The sequence below is a fragment of the Vulpes vulpes genome, chromosome 6, assembly GCF_048418805.1.
Source record: "Vulpes vulpes isolate BD-2025 chromosome 6, VulVul3, whole genome shotgun sequence".
NCBI classification, from domain to species: Eukaryota; Metazoa; Chordata; class Mammalia; order Carnivora; family Canidae; genus Vulpes; species Vulpes vulpes.
The window spans coordinates 82,954,068-82,980,325 of NC_132785.1; the positions used below are offsets into that span (position 1 = coordinate 82,954,068).

The 26,258-nt window shown below is 35.5% G+C and overlaps 1 pseudogene; it reads right to left on the reverse strand.

Annotated features, from left to right (window-relative positions):
* Window positions 1-1,313: 1,313 nt before the first annotated feature.
* On the reverse strand, window positions 1,314-26,258 carry LOC112921321 (14-3-3 protein zeta/delta pseudogene; annotated as a pseudogene).

The window sequence follows — 26,258 nt, forward strand, 5'->3', positions numbered from 1 at the left end:
CATTCTCTCTCACTCTCAAATAAATAAAATTGTTTTTTTTAAATATTGTATTCTATATTTGAAAGTTGCTAAAAGTAAATCTTTAAAATTTTCATTACAAGAAAAAAATGTATAACTATATATGGTAGTGAATGATCAACCTATTTTTGTAATCATTTCATTGTATTATATTATATTCCTGAAACTAATATATGTCAATTATATATCAAGTAAAAATAAAAAAATCTAGTGAACAATAGCCAAACAAAATGATAAAATATCTAGGAAAAGTAATAAAAATTAAGAGACCTATATGGAAAAAATGGCAAAACCTTATTAAAGAAAGATGAAGTATCTTGATAAAATAAAAGCAGAATCAATGGAGAAAGGAATCGAGTCTAAATGTGAAAAAAAGAAATGAAAATAGATACATTTCTGTATGTTAACTGGCTCTATTTTCCTAATATTAAACACAAAATCAATATGGGGAAAAATAGAAATTCAAATAGAAGTGACATATACATGTCACAAATTGTAAACAAGAAACTTTCTTATATGGATAACAAATGGTCCACTGTGTAAATTTCAGAATCAGATAGACTAAGGCTAGAAGTCTGGTTAATTTTCCCCTCCTCTCCCACTTTGTCTTCTTAAGGATCCTATGTCCACATGCCAAGCTGCTTCTCAGTCTTTGCATTATTAGCAAGTTGCCCTTGTATGCCTCTCTACTAATATATTGAGTTTATCAATGGCTTCCTCAAAAGCTGCCTTAGCAGTTTAATTGTCTATCTATACGTATATGGATAAAGAAAATGTAGTGTATACATGCGTACACAAATACACACGTACAGGAATACTATTCACCCATAAAAAAAGAAAAATCTTGCCATTTGTGACAACACGGATAGATCTTAAGAAAGAAAAATACTGTATGATCTCATTTGTATGTGAAATCTAAAATAACCAAGCTCCTAGAAATAGAGCCAGGTTTGTGATTGCCAGAGTTTGAGGGGGTGGCATGGGAGAATTGAGTACCGGTGATCAAGTCTACAGACTTCCAATCATCAGATAAGTAAGTTCTGGGTGTGTAATGTACAATATAATGACTATAATTAATAACATCATATATTTGAAAGTGCTAAGAGAATAAATCTTAAAATTTCTTATCACAAGGGAAAAAATGTAACTATGTGAGATGTTACCTAAATTTATTGTGATAATCAATTTGCAATATATTCATATATTAAATTATTATGCTACAAACCTTAAATTTACACAATATTATATGCCAGTTATATTTCAATTAAACAGGAAAGGAAGCTGTCTGCAAAAGATCAGTCTTTGTCCAGGAAGTTCAGAATTGCACAATAAAACACAGAGAAATGACAGCCCAGACCTAACACCATAGGATGTTTTGGTTTCATTTCCTTTTACTGATTTAAACAACTTCTTGGTATGCCTCTTATGATGGATTCATAGTCTCTTTCTGGTCCCCACCAGCAGCAACCTGGCCAAGTATCAGTAGTAGTCTTCTTACATTTTCAAGCAGAAGACTTTGCTCTGTGCTTGTGAAGCAAGTTTCCCAAAGAGACAGTACACCATTGCAGACACCTCTGAGATCACTTTCTGTATTCTCAAGCCATCTGCTGTTTCTCTCAGCACTTCACATCATTAGCTCACTCCCTGAGATAAACCTCCAAGATGACCTACAGGCTCCTATGACATTTTTAGAAGCAACTGAGAGAGAGATGATTCCTCTCCTTGTTGGATAATACAGCTCCTTGCTCAGTTACAGACTTCATGCAGGCTGCTATGTTAATGTATTACTCAGCTTACTTGGCCAGTTTGGCCTTCTGCACCAGTATACTTTACTGGATGTTCTGTGTCAGAAGTGGTTGGCAGTGGGTAGAAAAGTGTTTTGTGGTCTCTGAGCCATGGTAGTGGCAAGGCTGGATCTGCTCAGAGGTACAATTTACTTTTTCAATTTGTGGCAAAGTGTATCAGAAAGTACTATGAAATAAATATTACTTGTATTACTTCCTCATCCCTAAATTCATTACACCAGCTTCTTTTACCTTGTGAAAGTTCTAAACCAAGCCTATGAACCCCTGCAGAAATTTCAGTTCAGAAAATACTGAATGTTTACCCTGTCACCAATCTCTTCAATAAAGTTTTCTCCAGTCTTTTGCAGAGTTTGGGAGCAAGTCTCACTTATTCAGGTGCTTGGGTGGGTTTCACCACCTTGGGTCTCCCTGAATTCTTCTAAATATTATTAGCACAAATACTGTATTTGAATAGAAGACAGTTTCTTCTCCAACAATATTGTCCTTTTAAAACATACTTGATATTTCCATAGTAATTATCAAGTTGGATATAATACAAAGAAGGTTGTATATAATCAGGATTACATATAATTAACTACATCTCTTAATTATTAAATTGACCTAATTAATACAAATATTTCAAATAATGTGTTTTCCCTTAAAAGTAACATGTAATATGGTTTACTACCCTGTGTTAAAGGAACTGACAAAAATTTAAGTTGCTATTATCAGAATACATAATTTCAACAGAATAATTTAGCAAAATGTGGCATAAATGGAGATTTATTAACATGATTTATAATTTTATACATTTTAAATCTGCAAAAAAATACATAACTTTTAAAATCCATTTATAGTAAAGCTAACTATTCTGAACAACTGAAGTCAGATATATAGAAGGGACAAAAAAATTAAAGACCATTTAGCTATCTAAAAAATTATCATCATAAAACCAAATCATCATAAATCTCAATAATGAGCCTTAAGTAGAACCATTATATTGCATTTGCTGCAGTATTCTTAGAATATTGCTGCAGGTCCTTAGAATAAGTAAAATTACATGCATTTTCATATAAAAAGATGCCATACACCCATCCTCTGAGTTATTGTCTATTATGATGATAGATTTATGTTAATCTTTCCATCCTCTTTTGTTTTGTATAAATCTACATTTGTAAAAAAGAGTAAAGTTTAAATGTGTAGACTTCTGGATAATAGTACCAGCAATCTGTTTCCCAAGATGGCCTTAGGCCTTAAAGTAACCCTTGGTTTGACTAAATTTCAGACAGGTTTCTTTCACACTACTGGCCCCTGACTTCACTTTTCTTAAAGCATGTGCTTTAGAAATCTTTCAACTGTAAATTTTTTTCTCTTTAAAATGTAAATCTTCTCCAGCCCCTTGCCCATTTTACTTCCCAGGAAAATCTTTCTCAAGGACTTGGAAGTCATCCCTTGAAAGTGTGATCATCAATTCCTATTTCCCTGTCTTAATTAATAAGTACCAATTAGCAAAGACAAATGGCCTAATCACATTGACTGCCACTCCCCTTAAAGTCTTTCAGTACTTTCTCATTAGCTCACTCTAATGCTTAAGAAATCCTCCTACCTTTCATTAAGAGTTCAATCTCTCTACCTTACTATAATAGCCTTGATTGCCTATTTAATTCTGTCCAGTTCAATCTTTGACACTGTATATGGAATTTCTCACTTTATCCAAGAAATGTACTTATTAATAGCCAACTATTTGCAAAGCACTGTCTTAGGCACTACCAAAATGAATGTTCCTCCTTAAAGATTATATGTGAATGTAAGTGTACAGTGTCTTAATCAAAATTGTCATTTAGCCAAGTTTGTCTTCAGAGTTATTTAGGTTCTTTTTTATTATTATTTCCTTCTCTAATTAAGGGGAATGTGCTTTTCCCCATCTCCAGGTGCTTCAGAAAAATACATGGAATTGTGAAATGAGAAAAAGTCCAAATCCTCCAGTCAAACTTATATATGAACAAACCAAGAATAGAAGAAAACTTCAATTTGATAAAGAACATCTATAAAATCCTACTGTTAACATAATACATCATGATGAAAGACTTAATTTCTTCTATGATCAAAACAAATCAAAGATGTCTATTATTTTCAACTTGTATTAGAGCTAGTATGTAAGTTTATCAGGTTTGCAAGAATAAGAGCAACACATAAAATTAATTGCATTTGATATACTAGCAATGAATATTCATAAATTGAAACAAAAAGATGGGCCATTTAAAAAATAGTGCCACTTATAGCATAAAGGTATTAGATACTTAGAGATAAATTTGACAATGTGTAAAATATGTGCATTAAAACCATAAAATGTTACCAAGAGATACTAAGGAAAACCTAAATAAATGGAGAAATATACCATGTTCATGGACCAGAATCATCAGTACTGTCGTGATGTCGATTTTCACCAAATTGATCAATAGATTAAAAAAAATCACATTCAAAAGCCTAGAAGAAGATTTGTGTTCAGTAGATACTAATGAGGAATTTTTAAAATTCAGATGAGAAGTCTATGGAACTAAATGTAGCCAAAAATTTAAAGAACCTTAACAAAGAAAAAAATATTGACTGTGGCTTTGTCCTGTTATCTCATGTGGGACATATTCCTCTGTCTCCTCATTTTATCTGACTCTCTGTGTTTGTTTTTATGTATTAGAGTAGTCAGCTACATCTCCTGATTTTGAAAGTAGCGGCCTTATGAAGAAGAGGTATGATACCCTGTAGCACAATGCCCTGTGTTCACTAGAACTAGGCACTTTAGGAATATATCCTATGTGGATTGTGTGTGCCCTATACTGTTGTGGCTGAGCCACATTTGCCTTCAGTCTAGTCAGATGTAACATCTCACTTTTCCTGTTGTGGGCACACTGCAAAGGGTTTGGCCCCTGTGCTGTTAAGTGACCATTCTGGGGCTGCTTCCAGGTTATAATTGGGACATGTTAGTTATTATACCAGATATCTGCCAACAGCCTATCTGCCAGGACTGCAGTCACACTGAACTGTATAGTGCTCTCCCTGTGTTACACTCTAAAAGGCTTTTGTTGGCGGGCAGGCTGGCAATCAGACCAGACACATTACCCTAGGCCATCTGCCAGAACTGCAGGTACACTGTTGGGCAGGGCATACTCTGTGACAGCTATAAAGTTTGACTGGTGGGGCTGTGGATATACTGGTATGTATAGTTATCTTTCCCCCTCCTCAGGGCAAGGGTCACTTTGGAGTGGCATCCATCCCTGCTGGAGTACCTTGCAGGCTGTCAAGACAGGAGCCACAACCAAAGAGCTAAAGGAAACAGAGATAAGCAATATACCTAGTAAAGAATTCTAAGTAATAAATATAAAGGACCTGAGAAAAGAGTGGAGGATCTCAATGAGACTTTCAACAAAGAGATAGAAAATATAAAAAAGATCCAATCAGAAATGAAGAACCCAGTAACTGAAATGAAAAACACTAGAGGGAATCAATAGAAGATTAGAGGAGGCAAAGGAATAAATTAGCATTGTGGAAGACAGGGTAATGGAAAGCTATCAAACTGAACAGCAAGTAGAAAAAAACATGATAAAAAAAAAAATGAGACTAGATTAAGGGAACTTGACATCATCCAGCTTAATAACATTTTCATTGTAGGGATCCCAGAAGAGAGAGAGAAAGGAGCAGAAAAAATTCTTTGAAGAAATAAGAGCTGAAAACATCGCTAATCTGAGAAAACAAACAGACATCCAAATCCAGGAGGAACAGAGAAAAAAAATTGATCCAAGGAAGTCCATGCCCAGATACATAATAATTACAATGGGAAAAAAAAAAAAAACACAGTGATAGACAATTTTAAAAGCACCAAAAAAAAAAAAAAAAAAAAGAAAAAGGAAAGGAAATGGTGGGGAGGGAAGGGTAGGAAAACAGTTACATGCAAGGGAAACTCCATAAAGCTATCAATAGGTTTTTTAGCAGAAACTGCATGCAGAAGAAAGTGGCATGGTATATTCAAGGTACTAAAAGGAAAAAAACCTTCAACCAAAAATACTCCTTCCATAACATTTAGAACAGAAGAAGAGATAAGGAATTTCCCACACAAACACACGCTAAATGAGTTTGTCATCACTAAACCAGCCTTGGAAGAAACATTAAAGGGAATTCATTGAGTGGAAAGAAAAGGTCATGGTCAGGAGTAGGGAAACTAGGAAAGGAAAAATTATCATAGGTAATTGCAAACATATGATACAAGTAGTAGATTAATCACTTATAAAACCAGTACAAAGGTTAAAGCATAAAGCAATAAAATCAATTTTATCTATAAAAATCGACAAGGGATTCACAAAATAAAAAGACATAAAGAATAACATACATTGTGATGGGGTAAAAATTTAGTGCTTTTATAATGGGTTCATACTTATAGACCCTCTATATACACATAAGATACTATATATGAACCTAATGGTAATAACAATCCAAAAATTTACAATAGGTACAGACACAAAAAAGAGAAAGGAATCCAAACATAACACTAAAGATAGCTATCAAACTACAAGGGAAGAGAGCTAGAGAAAAAGAATAGAACAGAGTAGAACTACAAAAACCACCATAAAACAAGTAATACAATGACAATAAGTATCTACTTATCAATAATTAAATCAAATGTAAAAGGACTAAATGCTCCAATAAAAAGACATAAAGTGGCTGAATGGATAAAAAAGAAAGACCCAACTATATGCTGCCTATAGGAGACTCATTTCAGACCTAAGGACACAGGCAGATTGAAAGTGAAAAAGTGGAAAAACAATTACCATGTAAATGGAAGTAAAAAGAAAGTTGGGGAAATAATACTAAATCAGACAAAATAGACTTTAAAACAAAGACTGTAATAAGAGACAAAGATGGATAGTACATCATAATTAAGGTAACAATCCAACAAGAGGATATAATAACTGTAATTATTTATGCAACCAACACGGGAGAACCTAAATAGATCAAACAACTATTAACAGACATATAGGAAAAAATGAACAGTTACACAATATTAATAGAGGACTTTACGACCCTACTTACAGCAATGGATGCATCATCCCAGGCAGAAAATCAACAAGGAAACAATTAGCTTTAAGTGATATGTTGAAGCAGATGGACCTAACAGATACATTCAGAACATCTTATCCAAAAACAGTGGAATGCATTTTTTTCAAATGCACATGGAACATTCTGCAGAAGAGACCACATATTAGACCACAAAACAAGTCTCAATTAATTCAAAAATATTAAAGTCATACCATGCATTTTTTCTGACCATGACACTATGAAACTAGAACTCAATCACCAAAAAAAGTCTGGAAATAATGCAAATATATAGAAGTTAAATAACACGCTACTAAAAAAAAAATGGGTCAACCAAAAAATCAAAAAGGAAACCAAAAAATACATGGAGACAAATAAAAATGAAATCACAATATTTCAAAATCTATGGGATGCAACAAAGCTGTTGTAAGAGTGAAGATTATAGTAATTCAAGCTTACCTCAAGAAGAAAGAAAAATCTCAAAAAAATAACATAACCTTACACTTAAAGGAGCTAGAAAAGTAAGAACAGATAACAACCCAAAATTCAGTAGAAGGAAAAAAATAATAAAAATTAGAGCACAAATAAATGAAATAGAGACTTTGAAAAAATAGATTAATGATACCAGGAGCTGGTTCTTTGAAAAGATTGGCAAAATCGATAAACCTTTAGCCAGACTCATAAAAGATAAAGACAGAGAACCTGAATAAATAAGATCAGAAATGGAGGAGAAATAACAACTGATACACAGAAATACAAAGAATTATAAGAGATTACTATGAAAAAACTGTATGTAAACAAACTGGACAACCTAAAAGAAATGGATAAATTCCTAGAAACATAACCATCCAAAACTGAATCAGGAAGAAACAGAAAATTTTAACAGACTAACTACTAGTAATGAAAATGAATCAGAAATAAAAACTTAAAGTCTAGAATCAGATGACCTCACAGATGAATTCTACTACCAAACATTTATTTTTTTTTTTAAAGATGTTATTTCTTTATTCATGAGAGGGAGAAAGAGAGAGAGAAAAGACAGAGAAACAGGCAGAGGGAGAAGCAGGCTCCATGCAGGGAGCCGGATCCTGGGACTCCAGGATCATGCCCTGGGCCGAAGGCAGGTGCTAAACCGCTGAGCCACCCAGGGATCCCCTCTACCAAACATTTAAAGCAAATACCTATTCTTCTGAAACTACTCCAAAAATTAAAGAGGAAGGAAAGCTACTAAATTCATTCTTTCAGGCAATATTCCCTTCATACCAAAACCAGATATACTATCAAAAAATACAGACCAATATCTCTGATGAACATAAATGTGAAAATCAGAGTAGGAGAGGCAAGATGGCAGAAGAGTAGGGCCCCCAAGTCACCTGTCCCCACCAAATTACCTGGATAACCTTCAAACCATCTTGAAAATCTATGAATTCGGTCTGAGATTTAAAGAGGGAACAGCTGGAATGCTACAGTGAGAAGAGTTCGTGCTTCTATCAAGGTCGGAAGACGGGGAAAAAGAAATAAAGAAACAAAAGGCCTCCGAGGGGGAGGGGCCCCGCGAGGAGCCGGGCTGAGGCCGGGGCGAGTGTCCCCAGGACAGGAGAGCCCCGTCCCGGAGGAGCAGGAGCTGCACCAACCTTCCCCGCGGAAAGGGGCTGCAGGGAGTTGGAGCAGGACTCAGGAGGGCGGGGATGCCCTCGGGCTCCCGGGGACACTAACAGGCACCTGCACCCCGGGAGATGCGCCGAGCTCCCTAAGGGCTGCAGCGCTCACGGCTGGACCCGGAGCAGCTCGGGGGGGGGGGGGGGGGGGCTCGGGCGGCCGCTCTGCGGAGGGGGCTGCGGGGCGGGACCGCGAATCCAACAGCGCAGGCCCCGGAGCACAGGGCGCCGGGACACAGCCCAGGATCCGGCCTCCCTCTGGCCCGGCAGAGGCCGGGAGGGCCCAGGACAGCAAGGACGCACCAACCCCGAGCTGAGCAGATCAGCGACCCCGCCCTAGAGCCTCCAGGCCCTGCAGAAGGAGAGCCCCGGAGCTACTGCGGGGGCTGACTCCAGGGCTCCAGAGCTGCCACCACTGCAGTTGTTCCTCCTGGGGCCTCACGGGGTAAATAACCCCCACTGAGCCCTGCACCAGGCAGGGGGCAGAGCAGCTCCCCCAAGTGCTAATACCTAAAAATTAGCACGACAGGCCCCTCCCCCAGAAGACCAGCAAGACGGACCAGTTCCAGGGGAAGTCAAGGGACTTAAAGTATACAAAATCAGAAGATACTGTCCCGTGGTTTTTGTTCTGTTTTTTGTTTTTTGTTTTTGCTTTTTGATCTGTTTGCTTCCCCCACCCCCTTTTTTCCTTTCTTTTTTTTTTTTCTTTCTCTTTTAATTCTTTTTTTTCTTCCTTTTTCCTTTTTTCTTTTTCTCTTTTCTTTCCTTCTTTCTCTACTCTCTTTTTCTCCTTTTCCCAATACAACTTGTTTTTGGCCACTCTGCAATGAGCAAAATGACTAGAAGGAAAACCTCACCTCAAAAGAAAGAATCAGAAACAGTCCTCTCTCCCACAGAGTTACAAAATCTGGATTACAATTCAATGTCAGAAAGCCAATTCAGAAGCACTATTATATAGCTACTGGTGGCTCTAGAAAAAAGCATAAAGGACTCAAGAGACTTCATGACTGCAGAATTTAGATCCAATCAGGCAGAAATTAAAAATCAATTGAATGAGATGCAATCCAAACTAGAAGTCCTAACGACCAGGGTTAACGAGGTGGAAGAACGAGTGAGTGACAAAGAAGACAAGTTGATGGCAAAGAGGGAAACTGAGGAAAAAAGAGACAAACAATTAAAAGACCATGAAGATAGATTAAGGGAAATAAATGACAGCCTGAGGAAGAAAAACTTACATTTAATTGGGGTTCCCGAGGGCGCTGAAAGGGCCAGAGGGCCAGAATATGTATTTGAACAAATCCTAGCTGAAAACTTTCCGAATCGGGGAAGGGAAACAGGCATTCAGATCCAGGAAATAGAGAGATCCCCCCTAAAATCAATAAAAACCATTCAACACCTCAACATTTAATACTGAAGCTTGCAAATTCCAAAGATAAAGAGAAGATCCTTAAAGCAGCAAGAGACAAGAAATTCCTGACTTTTATGGGGAGGAGTATTAGGGTAACAGCAGACCTCTCCACAGAGACCTGGCAGGCCAGAAAGGGCTGGCAGAATATATTCAGGGTCCTAAATGAGAAAAACATGCAACCAAGAATATTTTATCCAGCAAGGCTCTCATTCAAAATGGAAGGAGAGATAAAGAGCTTCCAAGACCGGCAGGAACTGAAAGAATATGTGACCTCCAAACCAGCTCTGCAAGAAATTTTAAGGGGGACTCTTAAAATTCCCCTTTAAGAAGAAGTTCAGTGGAACAATCCACAAAAACAAGGACTGAAGAGATATCATGATGACACTAAACTCATACCTTTCAATAGTAACTCTGAACGTGAACAGGCTTAATGACCCCATCAAAAGGCGCAGGGTTTCAGACTGGATAAAAAAGCAGGACCCATCTATTTGCTACCTACCAGAGACTCATTTTAGACAGAAGGACACCTACAGCCCGAAAACAAAAGGTTGGAGAACCATTTACCATTCAAATGGTCCTCAAAAGAAAGCAGGGGTAGCCATCCTTATATCAGATAAACTAAAATTTACCCCAAAGACTGTAGTGAGAGATGAAGAAGGACACTATATCATAATTAAAGGATCTATCCAACAAGAGGACTTAACATACCTGAATATATATGGCCCGAATGTGGGAGCTGCCAAATATATCACTCAATTAATAACCAAAGTGAAGAGATACTTAGATAATAATACACTAATACTTGGTGACTTCAATCTAGCTCTCTCTATACTAGATAGGTCTTCTAAGCACAACATCTCCAAAGAAACGAGAGCTTTAAATGATACACTAGACCAGATGGATTTCACAGATATCTATAGAACTTTACATCCAAAATCAACTGAATACACATTCTTCTCAAGTGCACATGGAACTTTCTCCAGAATAGACCACATACTGGGTCACGAATCGGGTCTGAACTGATACCAAAAGATTGGGATGGTCCCCTGCATATTCTCAGAGGATAATGCCTTGAAATTAGAACTAAATCACAACAAGAAGTTTGGAAGGACCTCAAACACGTGGAGGTTAAGGACCATCCTGCTAAAAGATGAAAGGGTCAACCAGGAAATTAAGGAAGAATTAAAAAGATTCATGAAAACTAATGAGAATGAAGATACAGCCATTCAAAATCTTTGGGATGCAGCAAAAGCAGCCCTGAGGGGGAAATACATCGCAATACAAGCATCCATTCAAAAACTGGAAACAACTCAAATACTAAAGCTAACCTTACACATAAAGGAGCTAGAGAGAAAACAGCAAATAGATCCTACACCCAGCAGAAGAGAGTTAATTAAGATTCGAGTAGAACTGAACGAAATCAAGACCAGAAGGACTGTGGAACGGATCAACAGAACCAGGAGTTGGTTCTTTGAAAGAATTAATAAGATAGATAAACCATTAGCCAACCATATTAAAAAGAAGAGAGAGAAGACTCAAATTAATAAAATCATGAATGAGAAAGGAGAGATCACTACCAACACCAAGGAAATACAAATGATTTTAAAAACATATTATGAACAGCTGTACACCAATAAATTAGGCAATCTAGAAGAAATGGACGCATTCCTGGAAAGCCACAAACTACCAAACAGGAGCAGGAAGAAAATGAAAACCTGAACAGGCCAATAACCAGGGAGGAAATTGAAGCAGTCATCAAAAACCTCCCAAGACACAAGAGTCCAGGGCCAGATGGCTTCCCAGGGGAATTCTATCAAACGTTTAAAGAAGAAATCATACCTATTCTACTAAAGCTGTTTGGAAAGATAGAAAGAGATGGAGTACTTCCAAATTCGTTCTATGAGGCCAGCATCACCTTAATTCCGAAACCAGACAAAGACCCCACCAAAAAGGAGAATTACAGACCAATATCCCTGATGAACATGGATGCAAAAATTCTCAACAAGATACTAGCCAATAGGATCCAACAGTACATTTAGAAAATTATTCACCCTGACCAAATAGGATTTATCCCTGGGACACAAGGCTGGTTCAACACTCCTAAAGCCATCAATGTGATTCATCATATCAGCAAGAGAAAAACCAAGAACCATATGATCCTCTCATTAGATGCAGAGAAAGCATTTGTCAAAATACAGCATCCATTCCTGAGCAAAATTCTTCAGAGTGTTGGGATAGAGGGAACATTCCTCGACATCTTAAAAGTCATCTACGAAAAGCCCACAGCAAATATCATTCTCAATGGGGAAGCACTGGGAGCCTTTCCCGTAAGATCAGGAACAAGACAGGGATGTCCACTCTCAGCACTGCTATTCAACATAGTACTGGAAGTCCTAGCCTCAGCAATCAGACAACAAAAAGACATTAAAGGCATTCAAATTGGCAAAGAAGTCAAACTCTCCCTCTTCGCCGATGACATGATACTCTACATAGAAAACCCAAAAGCCTCCACCCCAAGATGGCTAGAACTCATACAGCAATTTGGGAGCATGGCAGGATACAAAATCAATGCCCAGAAATCAGTGGCATTTCTATACACTAACAATGAGGCTGAAGAAAGAAAAATTCAGGAGTCAATCCCATTTACAATTGCACCCAAAAGCATAAGATACCTGGGAATAAACCTAACCAAAGAGGTAAAGGATCTATACCCTAAAAACTATAGAACACTTCTGAAAGAAATTGAGGAAGACACAAAGAGATGGAAAAATATTCCATGCTCATGGATTGGCAGAATTAATATTGTGAAAATGTCCATGTTACCCAGGGCAATTTACACGTTTAATGCAATCCCTATCAAAATACCATGGACTTTCTTCAGAGAGTTAGAACAAATTATTTTAAGATTTGTGTGGAATCAGAAAAGACCTCGAATAGCTAGGGGAATTTTAAAAAAGAAAACCATAGCTGGGGGCATCACAATGCCAGATTTCAGGTTGTACTACAAAGCTGTGGTCATCAAGACAGTGTGGTACCGGCACAAAAACAGACACATAAATCACATAGATCAATGGAACAGAATAGAGAACCCAGAAGTGGACCCTGAACTTTATGGTCAACTAATATTCGAAAAAGGAGGAAAGACTATCCATTGGAAGAAAGACAGTCTCTTCAATAAATGGTGCTGGGAAAATTGGACATCCACATGCAGAAGAATGAAACTCGACCACTCTCTTGCACCATACACAAAGATAAACTCAAAATGGATGAAAGATCTAAATGTGGGACAAGATTCCATCAAAATCCTAGAGGAGAACACAGGCAACACCCTTTTTGAACTCAGCCACAGTAACTTCTTGCAAGATATATCCACGAAGGCAAAGAAACAAAAGCAAAAATGAACTATTGGGACTTCATCAAGATAAGAATCTTTTGCACAGCAAAGGATACAGGCAAAAAAAACTAAAAGACAACCTACAGAATGGGAGAAGATATTTGCAAATGACGTATCAGATAAAGGGCTAGTTTCCAAGATCTAAAGAACTTCTTAAACTCAACACCAAAGAAACAAACAATCCAATCATGAAATGGGCAAAAGACATGAAGAGAAATCTCACAGAGGAAGACATAGACATGGCCAACATGCACATGAGAAAATGCTCTGCATCACTTGCCATCAGGGAAATACAAATCAAAACCACAATGAGATACCACCTCACACCAGTGAGAATGGGGAAAATTAACAAGGCAGGAAACCACAAATGTTGGAGAGGATGCAGAGAAAAGGGAACCCTCTTACACTGTTGGTGGGAATGTGAACTGGTGCAGCCACTCTGGAAAACTGTGTGGAGGTTCCTCAAAGAGTTAAAAATAGGCCTGCCCTATGACCCAGCAATTGCACTGTTGGGGATTTACCCCAAAGACTCAGATGCAATGAAACGCCGGGACACCTGCACCCCGATGTTTCTAGCAGCAATGTCCACAATAGCCAAACTGTGGAAGGAGCCTCAGTGTCCATCGAAAGATGAATGGATAAAGAAGATGTGGTTTATGTATACAATGGAATATTACTCAGCCATTAGAAACGACAAATACCCACCATTTGCTTCAACGTGGATGGAACTGGAGGGTATTATGCTGAGTGAAATAAGTCAATCGGAGACGGACAGACATAATATGTTCTCATTCATTTGGGGAATATCAATAATAGTGAAAGGGAATATAAGGGAAGGGAGGAGAAATGTGTGGGAAATATCAGAAAGGGAGAGAGGGCATAAAGACTCCTAACTCTGGGAAACGAACTAGGGGTGGTGGAAGCGGAGGAGGGCGGGGCGTGGGTGTGAATGGGTGATGGGCACTGAGGGGGGCACTTGACGGGATGAGCACTGGGTGTTATTCTGTATGTTGGTAAATTGAACACCAATAAAAAATTAATTTTTAAAAAAACAGGAAATTATTCAGACAACAGATGAGCGGTGCAAGGAGATTGAAAGCTTGCCAGCAAGAATATACCTTTTATGTACAATTATATGGTTAAAAAGATGTACTTCACTGGAGCGAAACACTATAGACTAGTTTTTCAAGAGCATTTTTTGTGTTGTTTTTATAGATATTTGTTTTAGGATCTTTATGCCCTAGTTTTTGCCTTATTTTGTTGTATGTTTGCATAGAGTGGTGTAAATTTAGAGCAATGGGTGGACATATTTGTGTATATTAAGTTTAATTAAACAAAGCAGATTGAATGAAAAAAAAGAACATGAATTCAAAAATCATTAGCAAGATAAAAGCAAACTGAATACAAAAAAAATACATTAAAAATATATTCACCATGATCAATAGGATAGATTCCTGGGAGGCAAAGGTGGTTCAATATTCACAAATCAATCAACATGACACACCACATTAATAAGACAAAGTTAAGAACTACATGACTATCTCAACTGATGCAGAAAAGCCATTTGACAAAGTACAACATCTTTTCATGATAAAAACTCTCAACAAAGTACGTTTAGAGAGAATATACCTCCACATAATATGTGCCATAAGTGAAAAACCCACAGCAAACAGCATTCTCAATGGTGAAAACCTGAGAACTTTTCCTCTAAGATGAAGAACATGACAAGGATGTCCAATGACACTACTTTTATTCAACTTAGTAGTGAAACTTCTAGCCACAGCAATCAGACAATAAAGAGATATAAAAATCATCCAGATTGGTAAGGAAGAAGCAAAGTTTCACTATTTGTAGATGATATAATGCTACATATAGAAAAAATATACAATGATACTAGGGAATTCTTCAATTCTGAGAGAGAAAACATAATATCTGGGAAGGGGGAAGAGGGGAAAATGGGGAATGGAAGGATGACCTCAGGGATAAATGCAGAAATAATATTTTTCAAATAATGACAATATAATTTAATATATCTTTATCCTCTGTAAATTCCATTACTAACATAATTAAATGTCAAATTGCCTGTGGAAAAGTTCTGTGATGCTATTAAAATCAAAAGAACATGGTCTTACTCATGATTCATGTTCTCTGGAGAAATATAGAATTTGAAAAACATGAGATTTTACAAAATTATAACATATTGCCAGATTCCTGATGAGAATACATCCATGTTTTAACTGAAAAATTTTTTATAAAGTAAAATGTGCCTTAAAATAAATAACATCTCAAATAAATTATATTATACTCATGATTCAGATTATATATTATATTATATTATATTATTATATTATATTATATTATATTATATTATATTATATTATTGATGTATGCGTTATCCCAATTTAGGAGCATATATCGAAACCATCTATCCAAGAGAAAGAAAATCTATTTATTCCCAAATAGCCTTTGGAGTTGGTAATTTATTTCATTCAAATATATAGTGAGGACATATCACTCAGTTCTAGATAGATGCAGTGACACCATCCCAAATTCTTTTTAGAAAATGCATATCAATCTTTAACAAACATAGGCTCATCCTGCATCAAATATAACATATGATTTCACAGTCTACCAAGCAGTTAGTAGCACCCTCACCTCTGCACCCACTGGCACTTTGAACATATATTTCACAACTGCTTGTTTGACTATATAGCTTATGTTTTTGTTTTTAAGTAGTGAAAAATAACTCTCCCCAGCTACATTACAACTTCTTCAAGGGTAGGTATTTTCATCTTTATCCTTCAGTTCTGGAATGCTATCAGGCCTATTTTTAGGAACTCACTAATAATTTACTGAGATCATGAATGAGCTAAAGAATAAACAAAATAATAAATAGATTTAATACAAATGGATAAATACTATAGCTTCACAGAAATCAAATATTCATATCTCTTTCATATAAGCACATTATTTTCTCAGTTCTGTCTATATTTATTCAGCTATCTCAGAGATACATGTTATTGGTTTGTATCAACAGTTCATTTCTTTTTATGGCAGAGTATTATTTTATTGAATGGATATACCATGGTTGGTTTATCCATTCACATGGTGAAGGATATCAGTTGTTCCCAATGTTGAGCAATCATGAATAAAGCTGCTGTAAATATTCACTATAGGTTTTTATGTACACACAAACATTTGTTTCCTTTGAGTAAACACCCAGGGGTAGAATTGCTGGATCATATGGTATATTTAACTTTATAACAAACTGCTCAATAGTTTTTCAAAGTAGTTGTACCATTTTGCATTCCCATCAGCAAAGAATGAGAGTTACAATGGTTCCACATCCTCACCAGGTTTGTCGGGTTTTGTTATTTTATTCTGTCTTATTTTATTTTAATCATTCTAATATGTGTGTAATGGTACCTAACTATGATTTTAATTTTCATTTCCCTAATGACAAATTATGTTAAGCATCTTTTCAAATGCATTTGCCATCCTTATATCTTCTTTGGTGAAGACCTATTCAAATATTGTGCCCACTTTTTAAATGGATGTTTTGTTTTCTCATTTTTGAGTTTTGAGTTTTTTCTTACATGTTCTGTGAATACGTACGAATTGTAAATTATAACAGGCATTAAATCTCCATCCAGGATGTTATCAATAAATTCATAGATAGGTTAGGTGGCTTGCTCAGAATATTGTAGCAAATCTGTTGTTGCAGTAAATAAAATCTATGTTTTATCTAGCGATGTTTGTTTGTTTCTACCTCATCTCGCTCTGCGGGGAACATAAATTTTATCAGTGTCGACCAGAACTTGAAATGTACACACCCTTTGACCTAATAAATGCCTTTTTTTTAAAAAATTGGGCATAGCTATATATAAAGAACTAAGTATAGAGACATAACTCTCAACACTGATAACAAATGCTAAAAATTGGAAACTACCTAAAATTTCAAAAATGGTGGATTGGGTGAATTAATTATGGTACAGGCATATCAAGGAATACCATGGATCTATTAAACATGATGTATCTGAACTGATCTTATTGACTTGGGCTGATGTTCGGATTGATGTTCTAAACTTATTTGATGATAATTATTAGCAAAATTGTATGCACAGTTTGATTTTAAATAAAAATTACATATGAATCTATAAGAAAATAAGTAAACATTTACTTAGATTCTTCCATTTGCCAGAAACTGTGCTATGCACAGGAAATACAGAGATAAGCAACTGTGTTCTCAGAAAAAAAAAAAAAAAAAAAAAAAACAACAACATAAAAATGCATTAGACCTTATGGGTAGAAAATAAAGTGACAATTTGAGGGATAAAAAGAAAATCATTATCATGCAAAATATGGCTCTGAAAAGTCCCCAATAAATCAATTTGCATTCATCCTCAGAGGCACCTGGAGAGCAAGGTAAATGAAGGACAAATTATACTACAGTGATTGAATGTGTGTGTGGAGGAGGTTGCAGCTGGTTTTGGCATCACTCACAAAGACAAGGGTTCAAATCCTAGTTGTGTCAGTTTCTGCCTATGCAAATTGGGGCAAAATACTTAACCACAGCTATAAAATGAAGATATTATGATTACTGTGTGAATTAATAAAATATTCCGAGTCAGGCAGTATAATGGCTCCCACATCATAGGTACAAAATAAAGGTTAGCCATTATCATTATTATTATTGCCTGTATCCAAGTGAATAAAAAGTAGTGATTTTCAGCCAGGCATACCAATAGAAATTATAGAAAAGTTAGTAAGAACTAAATAGCAGTATCAATAATTTTGTCTGCCTCTAAAGTGGATTTTGACTTCTAGGCATTTAATTTTTAAAATGTGTATTTCTTTATATTATTTATCATTAATTAAAAGTGAGTATTTTGTGGGGAAAATAGGAGTGAAGAGATAATTTGAGATTTTTTAAAAATATTTAATTTATTCATGAAAGAGAGAGGCAGAGACACAGGCAGAGGGAGAAGCAGGCTCCGTGAAGGGAGCCCGACGTGGGACTGGATCCCGGGACTCCAGGATCACGCCCTGGGCCAAAGGCTGGCACAAAACCACCGAGCCACCCAGGCATCCCTCATTTGAGATTTTATTCATTAATATTATTTATTTCTATGAGTAGAATGAGGCAAAATTTAGCTGTTGAAGAAATATGCTTGAATATCAGAGCAGTAATATTGGCATCTTTGAAAATATTTCGTTTCCAAATAATAGGAAAGTTGCAAAGTGCTTAAAATGCTATGGAATCTAATAGCAATAATTAAGGGGTCAGTAATGACCACAATTGCATATGGATAATACTAGAAAATGAGTCATTCACCCTAATCCTTAATGATACTGGAAAGAAAAGGTTATGTATTGGCAAATTTGTTAGCATTTTCATCACATTTCAAATCTGTTCATGAAAGATAAGTGCAGCTGCTACAGAGAGAATTAAAAGATAAGAGCAGTCTTGGGCTCTATAAAACTTAAGATAAAGATGTTATCTCTGAGGTCTCCACTCAGTGCATATGTACTAAGCCTCTGCAATTAGCATTGGCAGTTGATTTTACAGAAAGGAGCTATTGAAAAGATGCAGTATCAAGTAAGAGAATGCTTTAGACAAAATAAGACAGAAAATAATAAAGCAAACAAGGGGGAATAATAACAGGGATTCATAGAGCATGCTTTGATTGCAAACTGGTCACCTAAGAGTTGTTTTTGCACTGCTCATTATGTTGCTATTTGCTAAACTCTTTAGACTTGGAAAAGATAAATATCCACAAGACAAAAAAATTCTTCAAATATCTTGCTGAAATTATTGGATTATATGATACAGGGCAACTATAAAAATGTTTTTATTATTTTATACTCTAGCTGTATTTTTAGGTCAGAAAAAAAAGGAGAATGGTTAATGCCACATTGGAGAGACAGTTTCAAAGATCCATCCTCTGTGGTCTTCCAATCCCAGTCTCTGTCTCTAATTCAGGAAAAAACAAGGCTATTTGTTTCATTTCGCAACTTCATAGCTCTCCTCGACAAGCTAATAGATTGTAAAGTCAGTCTTCAGTACATTAGACAAAGAACACAGTTGTAGATCTTGTTTATGAGAATCTTAATAACTACACGTGAATTGGCTATCCCTAAAGACTTTTCTCCTTTTAAATCTCTTTGCATTTAGTTTCTTCAAACTAAGTTAAAATTTCAAGGCTGTTTAACTATTAATTGCAAATCCCTTAAAGACAGAGGCTATTTATCTTTTCCTAGCCTCTGCACCAAACAGTGCCACCCACACAGTCGGTATTCAATACATGTGTAAGGAAAGGGACAAGAAGGAGGAAGGAAGAAAGGGAGAGGAAGAATTCCTGCTGTGAAATAACAACTAGCTAGAGCACTGGCCTGAAAGCTGGACCTGTTTCTGCTTAAGGAATTTTAAAAGTTAAATTGAATTTTCTTCTTTAATTTGGCCATGAATATGAATTTGTTTTAAATTATATACAACTTCTCATAACTGAACCAGCATGTGCCTTCAGGAAATACTTAGTACTATGGTTTCAGTCTCTGTCTTTGCCATTACTCCTATCAATGTCATTTATTGAAATCACCATTTCTCTCTTTTAAAAAATAAAATGATTCTCAAACCTTAATGAAACAAATAGAACAAAATTGAAATTTTTCAGTAATTTCAGAATGAATTAAAAATTGACAATTTTGGGATGCCTGGGTGGCTCAGCAGTTTAGTGCCTGCCTTCAGCTCAGGGCCTGATCCTGGAGTCCCGGGATCGAGTCCCACATCAGACTGGCTCCCTGCATGGAGCCTGCCTCTCCCTCTGCCAGTGTCTCTGCCTCTCTCTCTGTGTGTGTGTGTCTCATGAATAAAAAAATAAGACCTTTTTAAAAAATTGATAATTTAATTGAAAAATGGTACATTTTCAACTACAAAAAAACCTATAAAATTACACAGTGCATAGCTGATTTCAGGTAAGAATGCTAGTCCTCAGAAAAGTCTGTTTAGAGAATTATTTTTCTCTACTCTTGGTTTATGTTAATCTTAGTCTGATTTCTAAATTCAGCATCCCAGAAATAGCCTTTATTGAAATGTAAATAGTATTTTAAAAAATAAAAATATTTCAAACTTTCATTCATAGCCTATATTTTTAGTACAACTAAGTTAATAAGACCTATGAGTACTTTCTTGCCTTTTCTCTTCCCATATCTCCTAAACCTGATCCTTTCATTACTGCAATGGCTAGTGAGAAAAGAGGAAGGAAGAGTTTTTCTTCTAAGTTTTCCTGCTTATATGTATTATCTCTGAGGTAAGAGCATTTAAGAATACAAACTTAAAGGAAATAATCCAATCTTCCCATGTTACTTAAGGCCAGCTCTTTACTTCATTGATTGCAAGCCTATAATTTAATAATTTAATTTAATTTGATTGCAAATCTGTTATCTCATATAAATAAGTAGAAACAGAATCCTAGATTGAAGTTGAAATCTAAAGAGGTTATTTTCTTTCCTATTTTTTGCTTAATATTCACATTTTCTAGATAAATATGTGAGTAGGCAGATCAAGAATACACATAAAATTATGGTTTATATTCATATTTTCATAAATCTCTTACTTATGATCTGTATTTTAAAGTCCAGAGTCTAGTACTTTGTATTTCACAAAATCTGCCAAAAGAAGAACACTGCACCTTAATTTTCTTAACTATCTGCTATCCATAACTAGCTGGAGGGAAACCTTCCACTGGCCATTTCCTACAGGGCTATGAAACCTTCTTTCTGACTATATGAAAAACAAGTCACCTGTTGTTTCTTTTTTTATTTCTAAGAATGGGTTATTTAACCTGAGTAATGTTTGGTGTTATTTTATTGAATCTGGCAGTATATCATCTTGGGAACTTGGGAATCCTCTTTGAGACCATTGACTAAATTAAAGGCAAGAAACCTACCATGTTAGTTTAAAATCTCTTTCTTCTAGTTCTCAACCACGTGTGAAATATACATTCTGATTCTGATATTTGGTGAGAAGTATAGATTCATTAAAACCAAAAATTATTGATTTTGTATATCTTTTAAAATCTAAGAAACAATATAGAGAGGGGCTACAAAATGACAGCATGGAAGAGTCACTTTAAAATTTTCTTCCACTTAGGAAAGCTTCCAAATACATTCTACAAGGCAACCATTACCCTGATACCAAAACCAGACAAAGACAGCACAAAGAAAAAAAAAAACAAACTACAGGCCAATATCCTTGATGAATATAGATGCAAAAAGCCTTAAAAATGTTAGCAAACCACATATAGCAACACATTAAAAAAAAAATCATTCACCATGATCAGGAAGGACTTCTTCCTGGGATGCAGGGATGGTTCAATATTTGCAAATCAATCAATGTCATATATGACATTAACAAAATGAATAAAAATCATATGATTATTTCAATAGATGCAGAAAAGTATCTGGCAAGATTCAACGTCCATTCATGATAGAAACTCTCAACAATAATAAAGGCATTATTATGAAAAACCCATAGCCAACATCATTCTCAATGGTGAAAAACTGAGAGCATTCCCTCTAAGGTCAGAAAGAAAACAAGGACATTCACACTTGCTATTTTTATTTAACATAATACTAGAAGTCCTAGGCACAACAGATAAAAAAAAAAAAAAAAAGAAGCATCCATATTGGTAAAGAAGAAGTTAAACTGTCACTATTTGCAGACAACAGAATACTATATATCAAAAATCCTAAAGATTCTACCAAAAAAACTACTAGCATAAGTGAATTTAGTAAAGTGACAGGATACAAAATTAATACCTAGAAATCAGTAGTGTTACTATGCACTAACAATGAAGTCACAAAACAAAAATCTAAAAAACACCACCATTCACAACTGTACCAAAAAGAATAAAACACCCAGAAATAAACTTAACCAAAGAGTTGAGAGATCTGTACTGCAAAACATTGATGAAAGAAATTGAAAATGACACAAATGGAAAGATATACCGTGCTCATGGATTCAAAGAATTAATATTGTCAGATGTCCATGTTACCCAAAGCAATATATAGGATGCAGTGCAATCCCTATCAGAATACCAATAACACTCTTTGCAAAACTAGAACAATTAATCCTAAAATTTGTATGGGATCACAAAAGAACCTGAATAGTTGAGGCAATCCTGAGAGAGAACTAAAACCTGGAGGTATCACAATTCCAGATTTCAAGATATACTACAAAACTATAATAATCAAAACACTGATACTGGCACAAAAATGGACATAAGATCAATGGAACAAGATAAAGACTCTAGAAATAAACTCACATGTATATAATCACATGACTAATCTATAGTCATAGATTAATTAACAGAGGGAAAAACACACAAGAAAAAAGATAGTCTTTTCAACAAATGGTGCTGGGAAACCAGGACAATTACATGCAAAAGAATGAAATTGGACTACTTTCTTACACCATGCACAAAAGTAAACTCAAAATGGATTAAAGATCTGAAACCATAAAAATCCTGGAAGAGAACACAAACAAGAATTTGTCTGACATCGGTAGTGACAACATTCTTCTCTTGGTAGTACCTCAGCATGTACTCCCAAGCTTTTAGGACTATAAAAGCAGGTTTTATGGGAGATGGAGTTGCTGAGATCTACTCATCTTGAGGCCACTGAAGACAAATTTCTGCCTGTAAGCCCCCTTAATGTACCATTTCTTATGAAGCTGGACTTGTCTGCCTTTTTCTTTGGTCCTAAGGCTCTTTTGGCCTTTTGCATATACCTCCTTTTCACAAAATATCTGGATTGCTTTTTATTTACTTAAGAATATGATAAAATTCTTCCTTTCTCCAAATATAAAAAGGACTATTTTTTTAAGATTTTATTTATTTATTCATGAGAGACACAGAGAGAAAGGCAGAGATATAGGCAGAAAGGAAGCAGGCTCCATGCAGGGCACCTGATGCAGGACTTGCTCCCAGGACCCTGGGATTATGACCTGAGCCAAAGGCAGACACTCAACCCCTGAGTGACCCAGGCATCCCTAAAAAGGACTATTTAAATGAAAAGCTCAAAAAGACAAAATCATTTCCTCCAAAACTTCCATTATTATAATATTATTTCTAGTTTTTATGGAGTTCATGGAGAGCCCTGCTGTGTCTTTATAAAAAGAACTATCAATCCAGTATTTTCCTCCCTAAAATGAGGATATGGGACCATATGCTCTCTAAATTGTTAGTTCAGGTTATCTCTTGGTTCTGGGTTTCTGCATAGCTGGTGGTTATCAAGAGACAAAAATGTCTAAATTCTTGACTGAACATTTTAATTTTCAAATTTCAAAATTTTCCATCATGCAATTAGCTCAAATACATGAGAAAATAGAACAAAAGTGAAGGTTTAAAGTCAATACACTTTGTATGGTTGTTTTCTGGGACAACGGACATTTTACTAAAGAGATAGGATCATCATTTTGGATTCAGAAGTCCTGGGTTAGAGTCCAATTTTCACACTAGCAATGTCAGCTCAGACAAAACAGAGTTATTACTAAAGCTTATTTACAGCTGAAAAAAACAGAGACACATTGAGATTAAGAGATTTAATGACACTTTTCCTAATTGAGAAATTCAAATAAATTAATTATGCTACTTGCAATATGATAACATTAACATAATTATGCTTTCTTTTACTTTTTATTGTTATTTATTATTACATTATATATTTCAAAATATAATGTTACCTGTAAATGTTAATGTAAATCTAAGAGATTATCATTTCTTAACTATTACCTCTACTAGGATAAGGTCAGAGGAAGGAACTTTGATTGGTTAATCAAGCATAAATAAAATTCTTAGTCCTGCCTTTAAATAAATATTTCTATGATTACTACATTATTTCAGCTTTGTGTAATGATGTGCAAGACCACATGCAAGGCCACAGGAGATGATACTAAGAAGACCCTGAATATCCTCTCATTTTAAAAGAATCATAAAAAGCAGACATTGACTCCAAATAAATGTCCTATGGTTTCTAGGAACTGATTCACATTCCAGTAAGTTCTGAGAAGAATGATGAGTATAAATTTACTATTACATTAAAATTTCTCTTAACTAAGTTCATTAAGATGTGAAGGCGATATTTCACTAGAGATTATTTTAAACATATTCTCAAATATACCTTTAAACACAAAGATTTTCTTCTCCCTGGATTCCTGCACCTTATTATCTTTTTCCTAGTATATGAACTATCTGTAAACCACCTCAGAAAATCTAGTTTAAAAGTTTCACTTCCTAGAAATAATAAAAAAAGGAAATAAGCAGCTGTTTAAATCTCCTGAGTTAATTTCTCAAAACTATTCCTTTGGTATGACACTTAAATCTTATCACAATATTCCCCCCAAACATTATACTTCCTGCAGTGAATAACATACATAAGAAATTCGCAGAAATGAAAAAATATCTTATTGATATGGAAGATGTATACTTTGGTAGTAGCATCACATGAGTTCATCATGAGCAATGAACATCTGCTTCCTTTCAATCCAATTGTCTTTTACAACTTCAAATGGCCATATGACAGTATTGCCATAGATAGGAAACGCAAGTGTTCAGGAAAAATTCTTCAATACTTCCTATAAAAGTACAGTCAAGAAATAATTTTTAAAATGACATATGAAAAGTAGAAATATATATTAGGGACCAAGATTTAGATGTATACTATAAATATGATTTCTTATCATTAAAACTTTATTACCCAAGTATCTTGGTGGCTCAATTAGAAAACAGATTAGTGAAATAACTTTAAGAGGATGTAAAAATATCTAAATTTATTCTATTCACAAAAAGAAAATCTAATTAAGACAAGAGAGTTTACAATGTGTTTACTGAAAGGATTACCAAAGTCATGTCTTCTATTTCTGAATCAAATCTGGGGTTAGGGGATCCCTGGGTGCCTCAGAGGTTTAGTGTCTGCCTTTGGCCCAGGGTGTGATCCTGGAGTCCCTGGATCAAGTCCCTGCATCAAGTCCCTGGATCGAGTCCCTGAATCAAGTCCCTGGATTGAGTCCCTGGATCGAGTCCGGCATCAGGCTCCCTGCATGGAGCCTGCTTCTCCCTCTGCCTGTGTATCTGCCTCTCTCTCTCTCTCTTTCTCTCTCTCTCTCTGTGTGTGTGTGTGTGTCTCATGAGTAAATAAATAAAATCTTTAAAAAAATCTGGGGTTAATTTAAGGTACCGATTTGATAATCCTGCCTCTTAAAATCTGGCACAATTTACCTAAAGCAATGTTATAGTTTTCACTATCAATTTGTTTGAGGAGATTTTTTTACTTTATTGTAGAGCATTTTGGTAATCCCACAGATTAGAGAATATAAATTATTCCTTTTTTCTAATTCTAACAGAGCATGTTAAAGTCCAATCTTCCCATATTTTTCAGTCCATAATCTCACATTATAATTGATCCAGAGTAGTCACTTATCACCTAACACCTGCCATGTGTTACTATCTCTGTCCCTTGTTTCATGTGATTTCTCTTTGTCTGGAGTACTCCTAAACCCATTTTTTGATGTTAAAATTCTATTCTATCCTCCAATGCCATCTCAAGAATCCCTATGAGATGCAGCCTTCCTAGGATTCTTCCCCTCTCCCAATCTTAATCTAATATGATTACTTTCTCCTGGGAACTGACACATCACTCTGAATTTTTCTAAGGCATTATTATAGTCATATGTCCCTATTGTACATTTTCCTTAGATCTATTCTCCATTATATTCATTATGGAATCATTCTTCTATTTAATACGTACAACATTTAACAACCATCTTCTATATATAATCTATGTGCCATGATCTAACTCAATAAAATGAAAATGACATTATCCCACCCTCATGGAATTTACCTTGACGGCAT